This window comes from Alosa sapidissima, chromosome 23 (assembly GCF_018492685.1).
Source record: "Alosa sapidissima isolate fAloSap1 chromosome 23, fAloSap1.pri, whole genome shotgun sequence".
In the NCBI taxonomy this organism is placed as follows: Eukaryota; Metazoa; Chordata; class Actinopteri; order Clupeiformes; family Clupeidae; genus Alosa; species Alosa sapidissima.
The window spans coordinates 22712352-22733264 of record NC_055979.1 but is presented as its reverse complement, the minus strand read 5'-3'; the positions used below and the strand labels follow the sequence as shown (position 1 = coordinate 22733264).

The following is a 20913-nucleotide window of genomic DNA, read 5'->3' as shown; positions in this document are numbered from 1 at the left end:
TTGCCTTACGCATCTAAGTTTTCAGACTATTTTTCTTACCTTCTTTTTTCCGCTGTGGATGTTATTGAGCTTGTAGAAGTTTTAGCTCTTATGTTCTGAACATCTCGCACTGCCATCACCCGATGTCATTTCTGAGTCATATCACTCCATAATCTGTCTCTCTTTTAAATGCCTATTCCCTGAATGGTAGGCTACAATTACTATGTGTTTTATATATAATATCGAAACAAAATAACCCAGACAGTCTAGGATATATCTAGGATATAGCACAGGTTGAAGTCAACATCAAGTTGGTTCTATTTATGGAGGTGAATGTGTGTGTGTAAACATCTCGTAGATGAGACTGCCTGGGTTATTTTGTTTGTGTGCCTCTCTCTCTCGCTCAGAGGGGAGGGGGAGGCTGAGGGGTCGATCAAGCATGGATTCTAAACTCTGTGGTGGATAGGATCTACAATTAGATGTTAATTAATATTACTACGCTAGGTTGAAGTTCTCCCAAGTGCTATTGAGCCACACATTGTAGTTCTCCTGTTTATTCGCTTGGAAAAATGCCACGTTTCATGTTGTGTGACCTTACACATTTTTATCAAGTACTCGTGCAACTGTATTTAAGTAGGGAAAATGTGGATGTTTTTGATTACTGCTATCTTACTCCCTCTATGGCTACAGTACGTCTGAGCCCGCTAGCATAGCAACATGCTAACACATTCGCACAAGAGCGTTTGAGTGCACGTACAGACGCGGGAGAGGTATGACTCAACTCGTGAAAGTTAAGGTAAGAACATATATTACTACTGACATTGGGTGGCGTGTTCCTTTAAGCGGAACTAAGTACAATTTGCATTCTGCTTTTATTGTTCAAATAGTTTTGAACTTCTCACTTTCAAAAACAGTGTTAGGTTTTCATTGGGCGGGAGGGTATTCTGTCTGCTGTTAGTTGCTCTACCTGTTTGGCAGGAATGGCTTGTCAGCCAGGCATTTCCAACTGGTAGCTTTTTCAAACTCACGTCAGGTACAGAATGTATGACAGAAGTGATAATGATTGTGCCGGAGTTTCAGTTACTTCAGAAGACTGACACTTCCATGAGCCTAATCAATGACTGTATCAGTGGGTCAGCATATTCCCTGGAGGAGAAGCAATGAGATGTGGAAGTCCCATGTTAATTCTCTCCTCTATAAACATGTTTTTCCATCACAGGAAAGCAAGACAGCCCCCTGTTGATTGGAATTGTCTGCTTAGGCTGTCAGAGCATAAAAATATCCCAACATATGACTGCCAGATTTCTCCACAAATGTCATCTGCAGCTTTTGTTGACAGACAACAGCCAGCAAATATAATCAGCTGCCTGCAATGCATGCAGGCTTAAATTCCTATCACAGTGCATTGTAATTATTCTATGACTGACATATAATTCTCGTGCCTAAGTGGTATTTTAATTGTTTTGAAAGAGGAAGAGAATGGATGCAGGAAGTCAATGAGATGGCTACTTATGCTCTGGATGGAAAGTACATTTATAATAAACACTGAATGAAAATGAGAAATAGTCATCACATATGCTGTGCATTTTTTTCTTACTAGATGCTCCATAAGCACTTGGCTGACATGGAGTAGGGGGTTTAAAAGCAATGTCTATGTCTCTATCTGGTCTAAGTCTAGGAAGAAATATGGCCCTTATGTTTGCAGCCAGCCAGAGTGTAACCAGAGAGCAGCACTGGTGGTTGGAGTGAAGGCAACTGTGACACCTTCTAAACTGTGAACAGTGGGATGCCGGACTGATGTCACTAGTAGTTAGTCATTAATTCAACACAACAACCAACAGTGATACAAACAGCAAGAGGTGAGTCACCAGAAAGGATCTGTGAACGAGAGAGAGAGAGAGAGAGAAATGCACTGAATGCATTTGAAGTCTCAATGTTGGTTGTGCTGTGTAAGCTCTTGTTGTCAGGCTTTTGGCTCAACCTCAGCTCAGCCAGTGAGGCCATTTCATAAATCTCTTCTCGGCGTCTGAGCAGGCCGATCCATTTAATCCATCGTCACTGACAGCAGACGTGAAGCATTTGGTCGGCACCGCAGGCATATTGTTTTAGGGGGGACACTCTCATTACACAGGCCCGCGAGAGAGGCGAGGTCATAGGAACTCGGATATGACAGCGCTGAGCAAACACGCTGAGCACCATGTCATCTATTTTGTCTCCAGACGAAATTAGTTCAGTAGACGGCAACCAGTGTTGTTATAACCCCCTAATTCAATTTCCATCAGATAGCCAAACAGCGGCCATGTTTGGTACGAGGCAGTGCAGCCAGCCTTTGAACTCAACAATTGATTGTCTGAACTAGAAGAAGAAGAAAGGGGCAACCACAGAAAAACAACATCGAAAATATTTTACATTTCAACACAGATGTAGAAACAAATCCTATAGGCTACTCAGTGGATATAAATTGGTTTATCTAAAGAAAACTGTGTCAAAAGTCTACTGTCAATTAAAATGTTCAAGCTTTGGGGAAATTGTTTTTAGTCATCAATGTGGTATGAAATTATTTGGAAAAAGCCAATTATGACAAGAGACTGTAGCTGTACTATCTGCCTTCAGTACCGCCAATTTCAGCCTCCCCAGGAGTTTGGATTCTCCACTACATCCATCCAAGATGGGCTATTAATTTGTTTCACATAGAACAATGACAAAGAGAAAGCAGAGAGAGAGAGAGAGGTGTTTAACTAACACCTGCGGGAGAGAAGTGAATCTGTGAAATTTCAGTTTGTCTCCATCAACGCGTAATTAACCCTAAGGAAATATCCTATAGTTTCACTTAATAACACACTTAAGGGAAGTCTATAAAAGTGAGCATCAATGTGTGGGATTTTTAAATCTTAAAATGCCGAAAGACATGGCCAAAATGTTTCAATGAAATAATGTGTTTTTTTGGGGGGGGGGGGGAGGGTGGACAATTCCTTTGTGGGAGACTGTGTAAATCGCTGTGTAGAACTCGATTGGACACGGGTGTCTTTGTTTTGTTACAGCCCCTGTAATCAGTCACTCAAGGCACCCCATCCATCCAGGAGAGGCAGAAAATAGTGCTTACCCACTTCTATCAGTGACTGAATGAGTTCGGCGAGGCTGTCTGGCTTTACTGATGAAAGACCCCACCAGTGGCTGCTTAAACAGTGAGGTTGCAGCTGAGGTTAAGGCTAAACACACACACAAAGCTCTGACCTTGTGGATTGTCCATTCCCTGCAACGGGCAGCATACCAGTATAGGCCACAATGAATACCCACACTGAGATCAATAGCAGGCTTGTGGTTATGGCAGCTCCTAGTTAATAAATATCCCCGTCTTCTCGGTCTCCCTAAATAATAAGAAACTTACCCCAACGAAGTCAGTGTTGACAAAGACTCAAAGATGTTGTTTTCTCTTTAACAACTTACGCAAGGGAGGGGAGCAACAGCACCACAGAATAATGACGCTTCAAAGGCATGGAAAACAGCAATGCGCCGCATGCAAGCCGATGAGGAATCTCTCCACCGAGCACTTCTGTAGTGAGATTCCCCCTCAGCCCAAGCAACTAGGGGGAGGCTGGATCATGATGGATACACAGAGGTAAAGAGACAAAAACTCCCCTCTAAAAATGAAATATACCACAGCATATGAAAGTGTAATGAGCTTCAGCAATCAACTTTTGAAAATTAAAGAGCAGGGTTTCTCTTTTTTGTGGAAGATTTAAGACCTAAATTTGCATTTATTTCTCTATGGGTGCATTAAAATCTGGCCTCTATGAGAGATACTGAAACTTCTAGATAACTGAAACTTATTTGATAATTCTAAATCTACTGTTGTCGCATAAGATATGGTAATAATGTTTAAATGTATACAAATGATTCCTTTTTATAGGACCACTATCATTTATTGTTATGATTTATTAATTAATATGACTAAAACTGACACCAGAGGCCCATACTGTAAACATATTTCTAATTTCCCTTGCCAATGCTGGTTTACTTGTACCTGTAATTCTTCAATGGTGAAAAACACTAATTTCTGCAAGAAAGTCATCTTCCCAACGCTCCCAGTGGGTTTTAAGATGCTCTTAATCAAACCGAGTTTTGCACTTCCCCCTTTCAGACACTGCACTATGATGGAGAGAAATGTTCGCATTGTACAAAGAGGATGCAGAGAGTGCCTTGAACATTGACAGGTGTTAATAAGGAGACTCTCTCTCCGAGGACGTGCGGTATGACAGCACGGAATCCGTTCGCTGTCACACCTGCACCTAATGGATCAAATTAGCACCCTGTCACATAAACATGTTCTCTCCGATTGTTCCCTCTCGCACCCAATCCTGTTGAAAAGAGCTCTGCAATTTAAACTACATTTTGGCAGGAAGTCATCTTAATTAAAGTTCATTACAGGAAGAAAACACTTTGCTAGGGGCTTTCCAAGGCCCACCGGCGGAAACCATGGCAACTGGAAAGTAACTGTGCTTCTAATTTCCTGGCTAATTGAAGTGAGCGTCTAACATTGATTTTGGCAATTATGGAGTGCATTTATAACAAAACCAAACAAGGTACAGGTAATGGCTGTAATAAGAAAAATTGGCTTACTTAGATTCAGTTGAGCTTAAATGGAAGGGGGGGGGGGGGGGGGGGGGGGGGTGACAGGGTCGCTGCAAACAGCTGGATACTTTGCCACGTCTGGCTGGTTCCAACACGACACTAGCTGACATTGTCCATTCATCATCGCACAAAATGCCCTGCCTGAGTTGGCAAAGAGAGATACAGCAGCAGTTGCACAATGTCTGAGTGAACCATATGTTCAAATGACCTCTTTTCAAGAGGCATTTTAATAGGCTTGTCTGACAAACAGTAATGTCAGCATCTCCAATATTCAACAGCTGCATTCACTAGGGTGAATAGCATGTCACGATACATTGATTCTCATCTGCATTGCACAGAATGATGACAATCAATCAGACAGAACTGTTCCACACTTGCTAGTACCCTCTGATATGTGATGGGACATGTGGCAGCGATCATCCACTTTTACAGCAGACATACTGACAGCACTAACTATTCGAAATGTAAAAGTTTGTCTTTGTCTGGTGTTGAATGTTTCTGGTTTTCATCAAAGCACTGATCTGTCTCTGCTGGTTACACACTGCTTGTATGCACACCCACGTGGTTTTTAATCAGAAAATAATTATAGACATCCAAGGGATTGAAGCAAAAGGTTGCACACTGTGAAAAAGTACCATGCAAGGAAACAGCCAACAGTCTATTTCTGCTGCATGGAGAAGCAATTTTGTTGCAAAATCAACCAACCAGACTCCTACAACAGCAACCAATCGGAATAGAGTATACTTTCAATTGTGATGGTATGTTGCCTGCCATGCAACATTTTTTGTAGTCTGTTGAATATCCATTCAGTGTGGATTGTCAACATCAGGGCACAGTTCTTGACAGGAAAGATTTTCTTTGTTGTGTTTCTTTCCTGAGGCTTTGTGGCGTATTGAGGGAGAACAACGGCCCCTAAAGATGAACAGAACAACTGTGGCGAAATGAAAAGATTCTGCCTTTTTTCTGTTTACTTGACCGTGGTATCAGATAACTCCACCATTAGAGGATTCCAGAAAATCCCAGTGGTTTCCAAGGGAGGGGAGTTGCCCAGAGTGAAAAATGGTGGTGATTACGATAACACCGACGCTCCAACGAATAACATTTTTCATCCCCAAATCAATTAACAGCCTGAAATAAAGACCTTTCAGTGTAGCACGTGCTCTGGCTTTTTCATCTATCTCTTTGCTCGTCGGGGGCCGGGTCAGAATCGCAGGCCTCTCATCTGCCTGGTGGCTGAGGGAGAGCTAATGACATTTTGCGTTCCAAAACACAGTCAATTAAGTTATGCAAATGCTAATGCAGCAGCGACCTGTCTCATCACTTAACCCCCCCATCAGCACCTTTTGGAGGGGGTTCTTTCATAGCACATCAGCTGGAGGTGGAGGAGGGCTGCGATTTGGTATGCAGCTCCCATCTTGGAGGCTGGAAGCACTGGAGATGGAGTGAGAGAGAGAGAGAGAGAAAGAGTGGAGACAGAGTGTGTGTGTGTGTGTGTGTGTGTGTGTGTGTGTGTGTGTGTGTGTGTGTGTGTGTGTGTGTGAAAGAGAGAGAATGAGTAAGGGAGAGAGAGAGTGAGTGTGTGTGTGTGTGTGTGTGTGTGTGTGTGTGTGCAAGAGAGATAGAAAGAGAGAAAGAGTATGATTGAGTGAGGAAGGGAGGGAGAGAGACAGAGAGAGTGAGTGTGTGTGTGTCCGTGTGTGTGTGTATGTGTGTGTGTGTCCGTGTGTGTGTGTCTATGTGTGTGTGTGTGTGTGTGTCCGTGTGTGTGTGTGTGTGTCTGTGTGTGTGTCTGTGTGTCTGTGTGTGTGTGTCCGTGTGTGTGTGTCCGTGTGTGTGTGTGTGTGTGGATGTGAATGAAAGGCGAGATAGAGAGAAACTGTTCCCTCGCTGAAACAATAGAATCAGAATTGCCGCCTGTCAGTCTAATTCTTCATCATGGCTCAGTCTTCTGCAAGAAAATCACAATTAACCCTTTAGTGGGTCGGATCACTGAGCACAGCCATAACAAAATGAATGTCTGATGAATGCCTGACTGACCATAGATCCCTCCCTCTGTGACTACAGCCATCTCTTATAATGTGGACGAACAGAATAGACCTCTGAAGTTCGCCTACAAAAAGGAACCAAAGCTGCCATCTTTGCCCATATAAGGAGATCCGGATGTTAATTGAAGCCATCTACCTATGGCAAATTGCATTGCAAGTTAGCTCTGGGGTAGCAAAAATCTAAGTTTGCCGTCTTAACGTACCGAAGATCACAGGCGCCACTCGAAGGCAGAGGACAAAAGTGTGTTTAGCAAAACGTCTGCATTTCAGAGTTCTTTGCCCCCGCGAGAGTTTAACAGGTGCGATAATTCAAAAACCCCATGTTATTTTCCCATAGGAAAAATCGCAAGATACCGGATCTCAAAGATGACAGCTTTTTTGTAGGTGAACTTCAGAGGTCTATGGTGAAAGCTCACACCCACCAGCCCACCAATTCAGAGACTGATGGGAGAAAGCTATTGGATTTTACAAGCATCACCTCCCAAATATGCATTTGGAGGAGCTAATTCCCAACCAATGGACTTTGGCTTGTGACTCTGGTAGTCCCAGTGTGTGGTTGGTGGGTGATGTCACCAGACGACACCACAGGCCTTGTTTGCGGATGTGTTTGCAGAGGTGTTGACTGGTCGCTGGAGCCGATAAGAGGGGATTAATCGAGCGGGTCACTCGGAGCTTGTTCCCGAGCTCCTCTGCGCCACCGGAGCCGGCGGTAATCCCCCTGCGGACGTCTGGGCCCGCCCTGTGTGTGTGTGTGTGTGTGTGTGTGTGTGTGTGTGTGTGTGTGTGATAATGATCTGGAGGAGAGGGAGAGAGACAGAACACCTCCCAAATGGAAACAGTAGGGGCTAAGTGCAGAGTGTTGTACTCGCCCCCCTCCTCCTCAGTAAAACAACTGAAATTTAAATCTGAATCCGTGTTGCCATGGTGACAAATAAGTTGATTTTTTTGTTTCTTCACACATTTCTTTTGTGTTTGTGCCCTGCTCACCGTTGACCTCTTGTCATCTGAGATGAGGGGGATGAGAAACTGAGATTCCTCACTCTGTTTCATGTGTGAAGTGTCCTCACGAGAGAATGGCCGTTAAGAATAGCCCCACTCCTCATTGGCACCACCTGAAGACTGACATTCAACTGGCATTCAAGAGTGCCAGCACACTGGCATAAGCCCAGACTGGCATCCCATTCAAGGTACCATTTTCTGGCAAGGGGAAGCACAAAGCACAGGCTGTTCCGTTCTATCCAAGGCCCACCTGGTTTTACCTGCGGTTCCACTTACCAAGTACCAGCGGAACTCTTAAGGGCTCTGAAGTCAGACGGGGAACTTGTGAGAATGATGCTTTACAGGTAGCCAGCTTACTGTGAAACCAAGATAAGATGCAAAAGATACAGTGCAAGGTTTTCGTTTCTGAACATACCTGACAGCACAACCCAGTATGTATCCACACAAGAGTCACGAGTTTTCTCGGTCTTCCAGACGTACTGTATCTGTGTGTGTGTGTGTGTATCTGGTAAACATCGCCCCCTGGTTGTTTAGAAGTTAAATGAGCTGACCAGCCTGCAAAGAGTCATTGAAGAAAATTCTCAATACTTTTTCGCCCTCAACAATTTTGAGGACAAAGTTAATAACAAATAATTACATAAATAACACTCTGAGCTTTCAGGGCAAAACAATAGTGACCTTTTACCACAGCAGCAGAGACGAAATGTAATCGAAACAGTTCTACTTCAGGGTACAATTACACCAACTTGTGATTAAAAGTGTTAATTAAATGCCATTCAATGCATTGAATGTTATTATTTCCAAGAAGAAAGGGTATAATTTTCTCCTATGTATACATACATACCCACACAAAATGTGTGCACTAAACGCAGGCACACACCATTCTTTCATTTCAGATCTTGAGGAGGAGGGAAGCTACAATGTAATTTAGATAGATCAGAAACAGATGGACTATTCAAGCACAACACATGCTCATGTAATAATGATGTATGCACCCTACTCTTAAAGCATCAAAACCAATAGTCATTCTGCTCATGATAGATACCTCAATGTTCAGTTCCAGCTATGGGGAGAAAGCCACCATAGATCAAGAAAAGGGTGGGGGTGGGGTAAACCCAGCTATTCTGGGGTTACTCCCAAATCCCAGATCTAAATGTTTACTGAATGTTAGCCTGGCATGGCTACTTTGTACTAACACAGAAATTGCTCTATTCCAGAACCTCCGTAACACAAAATGACACAACATCTGCTCTGCTTTCTGAGAGTGACCTAAAAAGTGCATCTCTCCCCTGCATTGTTTTTTTTTTTTTTTTTTTTCAGATTGAGAAGAATACCGAATTGGACTCAGTCTAATTCATAACTGCTTGTATGAATGTATGAATGAATAAATAAATAAATAAATAAATGCACCCTGCATACTTTCATGGAAGCTACTTGACTAGCAATGTATTGTGCATGTTACAAAAATTCCTGCAAACAAAGTTTTGGAGAAACACATACAAAAAGCCCTCGGCTGCCACTGGGCCCACCGCATCCACCATCAGCGTCCACCCTCCGCGCCCACCATCAGCGTCCACCCTCCGCGTCCACCATCCGCATCCACCCTCCTCGCCAACCCTCCTCGCCCACCATCCTCCCAGATAGAGGAGTGATGACGGGGCGAGGGAGTGGCATCAAAGAGGGAAATGAGGCTTTTAAAGGAAATGTGTGACGGGAATGTTGGGAAATGAACATTCTAAAGAATATCTGGGTTCATTGAATTCAACATAGAATTTTAGAACCTTCAATTGTTGCGGAACTTAGAATGTTCAAAAACCTACACCTTTAAGGGTTAAAGAAAAGCGTTGAGCAGAAACCTGCCATCAGAGCATCTCCTGTCTGCTTCCCATGCAAAGTTTAGCCCATTCGCAAATCCCCATCAAACACACATACCCTCCACGCACCCAAAAAAAGCCCTCACAGATGCGTATGGACACATCAAACGAGGGAGTGGTATCGACAAAGATTAGAGGGTGCGACTCATGTCTTCTCCTCTCTGCTCTTTGGTGAGACACACACACACACACACACACACACACACACACACACACACACACAGCCCTCATTTGCACACTTCATACGGACACACACGTCCCATCCAATGATCCTCTCTCTCTCTGTCTCTCTCACACACACACACACACACCCTTCTCTTGGCCTCTTTGAAGTGTGGGAATGGCCAACCGACCTCGCAAAGGTTGACGGCAGAACAGGAAGCATATGGGAGCCACACACTGATCCTTCGTCTTTCTGAAGTGGGAGACAGGGGGTGTTTGTAGATTGATTGACACGCAGTTAGTCAAGCACACAAATTGACTGACATATTTGCCCAGTCAGAGATGTGGGACTGGATGGTACACATTTCACATTTACTCAGGAGAGGAGTGAGAGAGATGAGAGAGCCTCGCTAACAGATGAGTTTATCCAAAATCATACACAAATACTGTGCATACACACACACACACACATCTACACATCTGTGTATATACACAGTTATGCATACATACACAGACCAAGGCTACACTCAGGGTACGAATGGTGATGAGGAGGTCTGGCTGTTACACCTTCTCCAATAAACAACTTTTGATTGTGCAAAATTAATGGAGCCTGGAGTTGATTCTGTTCAATTTCTAGTCTGTGCTAAAATGTCTTTCACCCACATACACATGCGCACACAGAACACACACAGCACACACGCATGCACGCACACACTCAAATACTCAAATAAAAAGAGATGAAATTGCTCTGTGCAATTGGAGTCCATTTGGAGAGATCATCTCTCCTCTTAATTTAGGAGAGCCACAGCTCTCTGCTGGCCCCCAAATTCTATCTGTTTCTCTCTCTCTCTCCCTCCGGTTTCCTCTTATACAACATGGCTTTGAATTATGCAGCCGTCAGACTTTTCACGGCTTCCTTGTGATAAAAAATATATGTGTAGGAGGAGGGAATGCACTCCAGAGCATGGACATATATATTTTCGTTACACTTATACTGTACATCATGTAAATACTGTTCATGTCTTTTTGCACATGTGTGTGTGTGTGTGTGTGTGTGTGTGTGTGTGTGTGTGTGTGTGTTCAGAGGGATAATGTCTCTGATTGAAACGCTGAGTAGAGCAGAGCTCTGGGTCTCTAAGCTGCCAGGTGCAGTCAGCTCTTAGAGTTGCTAAAAATGACTCCTCCAGTAGAATTTAATACCAGCCAATAAAAACCTCTCCTGACCTTATCTTCAATACCTCATCCATTCCCAGTGTGTGCAAAACCCACCTGCCCACCATCGTGCATATCGTTATGCATGGGCCCGGGTTGGTTGGCGGAATGGGGCACTTTTTTTCACCCCCGAAGTAAGAAATAAATATTTCAATTCTGCTGAGTTATCTGTATGTCTTTGTAATTGGCTCCTGGTGTTGAACTGTGGCTTTAAATTAAACCTTCGGCAGCACCCACACCTGCGAAATATTGCAGGGAGCCAGGAGAGGATAAAGAGAATGAAAAAGAAAAAGGTGGAGAGAGGTGGAGGTGGAGAGAGAGAGAGAGAGAAGAGAGAGAGAGAGAGAGAGAGAGAGAGAGAGAAGAATAAAGAGGCACTTTAAAGTCTGACCCGAATCCCACCTCTCTCCACCTCACTCCTTCCCTCTCTTGAAATGTGACACTTTCATGATTACGCTTTTTCTCCCATGGTCATCTTAATCTGGAAGGGATGAGGGGAAAGGTATGTGTGTGTGTGTGTGTGTGTGTGTGGGGTTGTGAAGGCCCCATCCAAGGAAGCCAGTTAATGTTCCCCTCCTTCAGTGCAGCTCCAAGCAAATTGCCTTTTCAGAAAATATGGAAGGAAGTAAATATATAAATAATACTTATACCATATAAAATAAAAATATATCCCCGAGCAAATTGGCTGTCATTGGATTATCTGACACAAAGTGAGATTTGTAAGGGGAGGGAAATAGAGGGCAATGCCACGCACTGGGGGGGGGGGGGGGGAGGAGGAAGAGAAGTGAGGAAGAAAGAGAGGAACGGAGGAGAGAGAGAGAGAGAGAGAAAGAGAGAGAAAAGCTCCAGGATGCTACATCATCACATGGCTCATTTGCTGTGCACAGCTGACCTGGGATCAGCCAGAGCCGGCCTTTAGCCCTGATGCCTCGCTAAAGAAAAACACTGCTAGGTTGGACACACATGCGCACGCGCACACACACACGAACACGAACACACACACACACACACACACACACACAGCTCTTGCCTAATGGTAGCACTGCAATTACACAAGGAGAGCTTCATCCTCACCAGGCTGGCTCACCCATCCTCACATACTCCATCACAGGCCTTTCACACATGATTGCAGTGGAGAGACATATTGCAAGTAGAAGTGTGTGGGTGCGTAGAGGTTTTCTTTTTTTTAAATAAATGGGCTCGATTTTTTTTTTTTTTTTCATTTTACAGTGAAACTGATTTTTTCTCTCAACTTTGGACTGCTATAAGGTATAATAAGGTGTATAAGGGTCCCCCAACTAACACTAATTCTATGCAGAGCATTATCTAGGTTTGCTCACTCAAGCCCAGTTAATGTTGGGGCTTAAATCTTTACTCTTTTCTTCATGGTTTATGAATACTGGTGTTAATACCTTGGTGGTGTGTGTGATAACCGGTTTGGTCAACCAAAATATATTTATTTAAAAGTAATGAGAAATATTAAATTGCTGAAGCTCAATATATGTCTAGGCGAGAAAATAGAATGTATGCAAGTGTGTGGGTGTAATGCAAGCGTCAGTATGGTGTTGCAAAGGAGTGAGATAAGGTCCCTGTGGGAGAGTAATTATGTGCTTTCAAATCAGAAATGTACCTAACCCAGAAGTGAGAGAGAGAGAGAGAGAGAGAGAGAGGGAGGGAAACTACCCTGTATATAACTCAGCCCATTAACCCAGGTGTATACCATTAACCAACTAGTTGAGCCAGGCTGGCACTGTAAGTGTACAGTGTAGCGATCAAATCGATCAAAAATCTGTGGATCAACTCAATGGTCCCACAATGCCACACGATAGCTGTACAAAAATAATATGAAATATATCTCCAAATATATCTCCAAAATAATGATCATTTCATAATTCATGTCTGGCAAGACACAGTAGGATATGTTTGGTTCTCCGACAGCTATTGTTGAGGCATGTGCATGATTTTATTTATTTATTTATTTATTTGATCGATCAGAATGGGGGTTAATGAATAGTAATCTCTCAGAAAGGTCTCCTACAACAATATCTCATCAGAGTGCAATTATTTAGCACACTCATTAAAACATTGCATGGCACAAGCACATGATTTCTCCTATGCCATCGCTCCCTGTTCCTCGAGATCGATGCCAGCTAAGCAAAAAAGTGCCACAATTGGGTGTGTATGGAGGTGTGGCTTTGGCCGCAATCGAAACTCTCAAGCAATTTCTTGAAAAACTGAGAAAGATTTGCCATTTCCACAGGAAATCACATCCCCCCCCACCCCTTCCCGAAAAAAGAGCCAATTTTCACTTCCTGCATCCTCCCTGCCAGAACAATTAAAATAGAATGCTGATGAGCTGCACACATTGATCAACGATTATAATTTCAGCAAATTGTGAAGAATGCTTTTAGTCTGTGAGATGGGATCGATGCCACCTATCCCAAAGCCATTTCACTGAAAATAATGAAATAATTCAGATTTATGGTGTTTATCACTACAAGCTGAACCAGCTCAGCACAGATTTTGGGCAGCAGATAAAACCAGGCCCAGACAAAAAGCCTCTCTTCACAGCAAAAATTACTCCCATTCCATGTGTCTATTTCTGGAAAACAGAAACAACCACATCTACCCAGTATTTTTTGTCTACTTTTTCTCAATCGACATATGTTTTGTCATGAATACTTTCATAAAGCTACAGAGAACCTTTCTTGTAAACATTTTAGAGTGCATTAGCATTATTTCTCATCAATTTAGTTGTGCTTACTGTCACTGTTACAGATTAACATCCTTTGGTTTCAGACGTTCATATGCTAGTACATACCCTCTGATAGATACATCATACTGTATGTAGACACCATAGAGCACGAACACATTGCTATAGTCTGTTTATTCATTTGGGCTTCTGAGAACAATAAGCCAAACCTGTGCTCGATATGTTAGCAGATCAGGTGTGAATGTGTATTCATTATACTCAAACTTTTCCTGTCACACTTAATTGTTTGTTCCAAGGTCATCGCACCTGTGGTGCAAGAATTGTCATCCATTTATCTTCATTTCCTGCCAGCGGATCAAAACAAGGTGGCGACCTGAGCCTTTTGTTATGTTGTTAGTCTGACTGTTGTTGTCAGTTCTCAAACATGTCAATCAATTCACCAATCAAACATAACTTTGTATACAACCAGGAGTAAATTACATCTACTTAATCATTATTTTGTGTTGATTAATGCATATTTGTTTTTGTCTGCTCGAAATGATGAGAACTCAATAAAGCCTGGTCAATAAATAGTGCAATCAGTCTACAGGTAATCCCCACACAATGATGTCATACCCAGAGACATTAGCTGGCCATCTCCTATGTTCATCTAGTTAGGAGAGACAGGTGATTAACTACAGCATATTCCTTTGCACTGGGCAAGACACAGACATAAACGTTTCAGCTAAACGTCAATACCTGCCTGAAACTGGAAAGGATTAGTGGTCAAACCTGAGTCAAAGCAATTAAAGCAGCACTAAAGAAAATGTGCTCTCAGGGTTCCCCTACAGCCCAATAGTAAACAAACTAAATGTGCCGCTTTTGCTACGTGGTATGAACAGAACTCCGATACAATATATAGGGAATGCATCGACACCTGTCTGCAGAAAGGGGGGGGGGGGGGGGGGGGGGTTGGTGGTCAGTGTTCCTACCCAAACACAGAAAGTTGCTAGGTCAGTAATCGCCTATAAAGAGCCAGTAAGAGGGGCATAGAGGATGTCTTTAAGACATTTCCAGTAGGGGCTAAAACTCACTGTGCACCTACACCAAGCAATAGATACCACAGAATAACATACAGCATAGATAACACATAGAATCAATGCATTTTTGACCAAGTATAGGAACCTGCACAGTGCACACACTGGTGAAGGGAAAGCCTCAACTGTGAGTGTGATCAGTGCATATTCTCCCAGCCAGCAGAAAGTCAACCTCGTCATTCATATTGCAGGGAAATTATTAGGCTCCACATTGAAATGTCAAGATCTTTAAAAGGCAAATATCTCTGAAATGTCAATGATGGGGGGCCCCAGCGACTACTCTTCCTCTCTCTCTTTCTGTCTCCAATATTCCGGCTGCTCCTCGCAGTGATCCACTCTATCATTAGAATTTAATGATTTCTCCACTGGCTGTTTCCGAGAATAATTTGTTCCTGTTGTTGTGTGTTTTGTTGGGTGGGGGGGGGGGGGTGAAAAACAGCTTGGGGCTTCCTCATTTGTCAATAGTCAGAGAGGCCATTGCAGGTTGCAGGAGTGGGTGGAGGTGGAGGTGACTGAGCACACTAAGCTGTCCAACAGGCAAGAACTCCTGAAGCTTCTAGAACTCTCTGAGATGGAGGCTGCCACTGCTAGTGTCACCCAGCACCAGCCCTCTCCACCTCTTCCCTATTATTATAATACATACACACACACACACACACACACACACACACACACACACACACACACACACACACACACACACACACACATGCAGACACAAACCACACACACACACACACACATGCAGACACAAACCACACACACACACACACACACACATTCACACTCACATGCAGACACAAACCACACACACACACACACACACACATGCAGACACAAATACACACACACACACAAACTGACAAGAGGAGCTGAGACAAGTAATAGCGAGGCCTCCCAGGCTGACATTTCTCACCTCCATCTGATACCTCTGGCACTCACAGTGGCGGCACTGCAGCACGGCACGGCTCATCTCATCACCAGGTCAGGGAGGGAGCAGGCAGGCAGGCAGGCAGGATGGCAGAGCTCTGCAGCCCCCTCTGCCCTCGCTGCAGGCTGACTGCACCCTCACCCTCTCTCCCTGGCAAGGCAGTTCCATACGCCGCACTGCCAATGATTGCCTCACTACTTGCTTCATATATGATGGCCACAGGTAATGGTGTGTAAAGATGGAATTCCAATGTTTGTTTGAGGACATTTCACAGTGCTGCATTCATCTGTGGTGGCGAACCACTGAGTTTTACCACAGAGCCACAGACACTGGAGTGAACTGAAGCCTGAGTGTTTGGTGAAGGGCCCATTCCAAATATGACATGGCAATGTACCTTGAAATGTCCTCCCCTCCTGGTGTCCCGGCAGGTGGTAAAGAGGCTATCATTGGAGAGCTGTGCAGTATGGAGCTGGTGGTGGGGAATAGAACACAGCAAGAGAAAACAGGTATGTTAGCAGGGGTTAAAGTGGGGGAGATGCAGTTCCGCCACCTCAGATAAATTAATAATAAATATATTCTTTCATACCAATGATATAGCGTGATGATATTGTTAACATAAATGGTGAGTTAATTTTTCAAGTGTACAGAGGTGACCAAGAAGCTAACAATTCTTGACCAAAAAGTATTGCTACACCATGACACTCAATATGCTGTCCCATAGGAGGGTCATTTTTCCCCGTTGTACCGACAGTGGATTTTAGGGTTCCCCCACCTACCAAATCCCACTTGAACCACTGTATGTTAGATGACGCAATTAGGCTACATAAGGAAGGGAAAACTAATGAGTCTGACAAAACCTAAAACACTTTATTGTGACTGGCTGGTGCTAACAAATGTCTTTGTTTATCCATTACCTTTGAGTCTCTCTCTGTGAGATGATTATTGTTATTTTTTTACAAAAATGGATTTAAAAAATGCACCGAAGCTACATACCTGTAAAACCCTAACAAACTTTTTCAGCTTCAACTGCACTGCATAACTGGAATAACAAAATGTAACTGTGTTGCTCAAACTCAAGTAAGATTACCATCATGCCGGATCTAGCCAAAAATATTTCCTCAGCCGAACGTTCACCAGAGACTGAGTTGGCGGCTTGGCGTGTTAGTCAGAGCGAGAAGGCTGCGTCACCGCGATCAGTTTCCTCCGAAGGCTGCATTAGACGGAGTAATTAACGCAGTCCACTTAGGAAGTCGCTCAGTGATTAATTTCCAACGGCATTCTGGTGGTCGGTCTGGTGCCTGCCTTCATCAGGGGAGCAGGAGAATTCATTAAAGCAATGCACTTCTCAGATTCATTAGTCGCTACACCACACACACACACACACACACACACACACACACACACACCTCTCTCTCCCGCTTTCTCTCACTGCAACAAGTCTGTTACAGTACCCTCGTATTAAGGCGGCGCTCATGACCACAGTGAAGGGTCGTGATCTCCAACCTTGCCAAATCACTGGCGCTTTGCAGAGAGCAGCTCTGATTAGGGGATTAAAGGGAGAAGGTGAGTCGGTTTAGGAGTCCAATCAGCGGCTGGACACGCGGACGGGCCTGCGGGGCCTCTCTCCACTCTGATTGGCCCCGCTGTGGGTGCATCACAAAGGGCATGTTACGCCCAGCTGGAGATGCCGGCCTGCCTGCTGGTCAGAGTGAAGGAGTGATGACGTAACGGAGCAGCTCACTTTCGGAGGGGCCCGCAGAGCCAGTCTGGTCCTGATGGGGCCCAGATGAGGCCCAGATCGGGCCCAGATGTGACCCAGATCGACCCAGATCGGTACCAGCACCAGGTGGCTGTGAATACAGACCTGCATCGGGGGGGAGTGGGCGGCGAGCAAGCTGGCTCCATTTTCTCAGGTGTGCATTCGCTGCCATCGCCATAGAAACGGAGCATCGGAGCGCTGTCGTTCTGCCCCAGCATGCGGCCTTCGCACGCAGCTATCCTTCTGGCAATTTAACATTCCTGACTGAACATCTGTGTCATGTTGCCAGGTGACAAGACTTCTACTCCCCGACAGCCTACCTTCCAAAAAACACTCCTCCACCCCGAAAAGAAGAGAACTACTTGACTGACAGCACCCTATGCCTGCAAACCTTCCTGGAGAGGCCCATATCGCTGCCAGAGGTGGGCACAAAAACTATTTTGTTACAAATTACAAACACTGGCTCATGAAATGTAACAAAATAAAATACAAAATACTGATGTTAAAAATGTATTTAATTAAAATATAAGTAATTAGTAATTTGGAAATACAAAAATACCCACACAATAATCATGGTATACTAACAAGGCATATTATTGAAAATGTATCCCCAAGAGACAAGAAATACCATCTTTGATTGGCTGGCAGGGGGTTATTAATTCTGTACATTGGGGCACCTATGAAGTAGATCTGGTAAAAAAAATAATCACCATCCCATATCAATGTAAACAATGATTGAACTGACAAGCAGGCTTCGGAACAGTGGAATCAACTGTAACAAAGGGGCAGCCGTGGCCTACTGGTTAGCGCTTTGGACTTCTAACTGGAGGATTGCCGATTCGAACCCCGACCAGTAGGCACAGCTGAAGTGCCCTTGAGCAAGGCACCTAACCCCTCACTGCTCCCCGAGCGCCGGTGTTGTTGCAGGCAGCTCACTGCACCGGGATTAGTGTGTGTGCTTCACCTCACTGTGTGCTGAGTGTGTTTCACTAATTCACGGATTGGGATAAATGCAGAGACCAAATTTCCCTCACGGGATCAAAAGAGTATACTTACTACAGTTACTCAAAGCAAACTACCCACCATCATTTTCCATAACCAATGAAAGTAGTACAACAAATTGAACAGATCGGCCTCTTTTTAAACTGAACTACATTTCCCTTGTTGTGCTATAAATGCATGCCTTCTGGCAACATGGGGGATAAACAGAATAACAACCTATAAGGGGTCCCAATATACGGAATGAATTAACTTGGGAGAGAATTCCACTCCGTGAGGTCTTTGTCTCCGTCTCCTCCGTTATTTCTGCATATCAGGACACCTCAGCGTATGTTACTCCTTTTACATAAATCCTCACGTCAAATCCAAGTTTTAATACTGTCCTCTAGTGAGAATGAACATCAGCTATTAGGTACTCAAGGTCATGGGGTCCTCAAGGTACTCAAGGTCGTGGTCCTAATATTCTCCCTCAGTATCTTATCTGTATCGTTTTCAAATTTTAGTCTTGTAGCACTTAACACACCTGACAATTCAAGCTCCTAGTTACTTTTTAATTTCTTTCAACTTCCTGACATGTTCTAAGGAGTTCTAAGGAGTTCTAAGGAGTTCTAAGGGGCTTTAAGTTGTCTACAAAAGTTGACCATTGTGGCTCCCTCAATTTACTTTTCTTTTCATTTGTTTTTACTTTACACATGTTCAGAGGGGATCGTAATAGAAGAAAGTTGGATCTAACAGTTTTAAGTTGGTCACAATATGGCATTACATAGCAAGAAAAATGGAAAATGGGTAAACATTTCATGCTTTTCTTCCAAAAAGGTAATGAAATGTTTAGGTCAACTTTACAGTTGAATATAAGGAATTGCCCAAGTGATATCTCCAGGCACCCAGCCTATTCTTAAAACCAGATTCGCCAAGATTCTGGCCTTTGGCTTTATGATAAGCATTGCCTATTGTCATGGTTATAGCGGGTAGTAATTGAGTGATGACATTTTGGCTTATTTGAGAAGTATTTAGGTAGTTGAAATACTCAAATACAATCCCTCAAAGTATTTTGTTACAAACTACATTTGAGTTTTTCCAATCCTGCAAAATACAAATGACAAAATACGCTAAAGTAATTAAATACGTATTTTAAATACATATAATTAAAATACTGCCCATGTCTGATCGCTGCTTCCATACTATCAAAGCAACAGGCCAGAACCACAATGACAGATAATGAAGGAAATGTCAACATCCTTGAGCAAAGGCAAGAGTGGTTGGAAAATCCTCATCCTTACAGTAAATTACACCCCTCCTGATTAGTCACACTTAACTAGCTCTTAGGAGAGTCGCATCCAGTAAATCAGTTTAAATCGCTGTAGATTTGTAACAGATATGTCGTAATAATTTAAGTGAGTGTTGGTGCAGCATGAATGGTTTTAACACATATTACTGTGGGGTATTACAATTAATCTGGTACTTATCTACGGCCTGTTCAGAATTAATCACTGTTTAAGCTTCTAGACCTAAAACCCCAACGCATCATAAAATTCTGATATGTTTTTTACAGCCACATGCACTTGGACTGCATGGGATCATGGTTAACACAAAAATCTTTAAAGCCTACATTTGGTTTTGTTAATCCATATTTAGCAGTAACAGGCAACAGTATTTTACACCCTACAAAAACAGGAATCTGGGATTAGTAGGGGCAGGTCTGCGGAAGGATCCGTTGTTGTGGCACGGCGTGTGTCCTCCTGCTGTGTTTCTCTATTCAACAGAGCCACCTAACGGCCGCGCGGTGATTACGCCTGCCGCTTGCAGTCGCATTACTACCACTGTGCGCTCTGAATGTGCTCCAGCCATGATCTCACATTCGTGATTAAATCATTCCATCAAAGCAAACTCAACCTCATCAGTCCTGCTGCAGTCTCCCTTGCGTTTTTAAGTCCAGACACACGCGTGTCCTTGCAACGGGGGCTGCTTCGGAGAGGAAGCGCCCGAGACAGACGGCCATCTGCAGACCAATGTTTTGTGGCTAATCTCGGGGACGGCCTCGGCCCCTGAACTAGCCCATGATCTATAGCCCTCCATAGGGGACAATTTATTCCAGGCTGGAGTCATTAAGGGAAGTATACAAGCGGAGTTCATTACCGATGCGCCAGCAAGGAACACAAAGGAGGAAAAGCCATTACAAAGGAGAAAGGGGGGGGGGGCACGATAATAATAAAATAAGGAGACAGGAGGAGAACAAACAAACACGCACAGGAAAATAAAAAAACATTAGACATTCCATCATTTTCCTAACGCTATTACGGCCGGCAAGAATTGCCTTCGGAAAACAGGCTGAGATGACGCCAGGGAATTGTCTCGGCTGATTACTGCATGAGGTGGGGTTGAGGGCAGGGTGAGCTGGTCAGAGGCGCAGGTGAGGGTGGAGGTGCCGTGGGGTGGTGTTGTGGTGGTGGTGGTGGGGGTACTGATTTGATTACAAAGTCCCCTTAGGACCCTTGGTCCCCTTTCTCAATCACGCCGGCAAGGCTGGTGTTG

At 43.9% G+C, this 20913-nt stretch overlaps 1 long non-coding RNA gene across 1 annotated transcript; it reads left to right on the top strand.

Annotated features, from left to right (window-relative positions):
• Window positions 1-285: 285 nt before the first annotated feature.
• LOC121698687 lies at window positions 286-14749 on the top strand. Its single transcript, XR_006026834.1, has 3 exons — window positions 286-365; window positions 2758-2760; window positions 14739-14749. It is a non-coding gene; the product is annotated as an uncharacterized LOC121698687 (long non-coding RNA).
• The last annotated feature ends 6164 nt before the right edge of the window (window positions 14750-20913 follow it).